General features: G+C 39.2%; 1 pseudogene; it reads right to left on the minus strand.

The window, feature by feature from the left end:
* The window catches only part of LOC116685838 (leukocyte elastase inhibitor-like), a 47,632-nt pseudogene extending 46,671 nt beyond the window's left edge, over positions 1 to 961 (minus strand).
* Between the last annotated feature and the right edge of the window lie 512 nt (positions 962 to 1,473).

The following is a 1,473-nucleotide window of genomic DNA, read 5'->3' on the forward strand; positions in this document are numbered from 1 at the left end:
CTCATTGGGCCAAACTCCACTGAAATATTTGGTAATTTACAATTAGTCTCTGAACAAGTCTCTGAATGTAAAAATCTGAGATTTTTTGGAGACAATTTCTGAACCAGTAAGACTTAGCCTTTAGTTCTTTAAACATAAAATAGACTTAGCAGTATAGATTTCATAACAATTGGTCCACCTACCCAAACCTAATTTAACATAATGTTGACATTAGCTGCATCGTTGGAGCTGTTTAAATGGGCTGGATAAATGTGCTTCTAGTCTGGATCAGTTTAACCTTACTGCTGTTACACCAACTAATATGTAATCTAAGAATCATTTATCACAAAATGAATGAGACTCATCCTCTACTCACCGACTTCTCTGGTGCTCCTCGAGTAATAAGGAGTATTTCCTGTTCACAAGAAGACTTCTGTCTGAAGCAAGCTGATTCCTGACCTGTCTTCTCTTAATACATCCAGAGTCCGCCTACGGACCTAACCCTAACTCGATTACACATTCTCGGATACATCTGTCACTCCCTGATGTGAGTCGAGTGCACATTTGAGTCGCGCACGCTCAGATGTTACAGCGTAACATGTATTGAAATTTGTGAAATCCATGAAATAATAAACTTTTCTCATAACAAATAATAAAAGAAGACGAGAATCATTTCAAAAACGTTTTAGCTATCTACGGTTGCTAACGTTAGCTCAAAACGCCATTCAAGCGACAGCCTTTGTTGTTGTGTTTGATTGCTAGCTTGTAGCTAAGCTAGCAGTCATTTCAAAACCGTTTTAGCTATTTATGGTTGTTTTATTGCTAACGTTAGCTCAAAACGCCATTAAACTGACAGTCTTGTTGAGTGTGACGCTAACTTGTAGCCAGCAGTGAATGAACTTCGTAAAGTAGGTCCATTTTTACTGTAATGACATTACAGAACCTCTCGTTAGTGTATCGTATGCTGCTTGTCGCAAAGTTACGCATGCGCAACTCACATCTTCACTCGTTGCAAAGTGGCGCATGCGCGACTCACATCGGGGAGTGACAACGTCCATGCTCCTGACACGCCTTGCGAAAAAAATCAATAGAATAAATGCTGATTAGGGATCGGGTATGGTTCAGGTTTAGGGGGAATTATGTATCGACGGGGGCTCAGTCTTCGACACAACAGGAGAAACCAGATTAGCATGCAGTAAATATGGGTAATATTGTCATGTTTTGTTAGTTAAGCGATTCGTTTTTTAAATAAACCTCAACGACTAGGAAGTTATCCGGAAGTAGCTTTCCTAACATTTTTCTTCGTTACTCAGGGCACCACCACAGCGATGCATTAGCACCAGCTAGTGTGTTGGAGTAGGATTACTGTGTTCCTGACATACTGTATACAGTGTAATGTGGTCCCTTTGTATACTCATGACAACAAATCCCTTGTTTACCTATTTCACATTTATTTCATACATTTCCCATTTCTTCATATATATATATATATAT

Source organism: Etheostoma spectabile, unplaced genomic scaffold (genome assembly GCF_008692095.1).
Source record: "Etheostoma spectabile isolate EspeVRDwgs_2016 unplaced genomic scaffold, UIUC_Espe_1.0 scaffold272, whole genome shotgun sequence".
Classification (NCBI taxonomy): domain Eukaryota; kingdom Metazoa; phylum Chordata; class Actinopteri; order Perciformes; family Percidae; genus Etheostoma; species Etheostoma spectabile.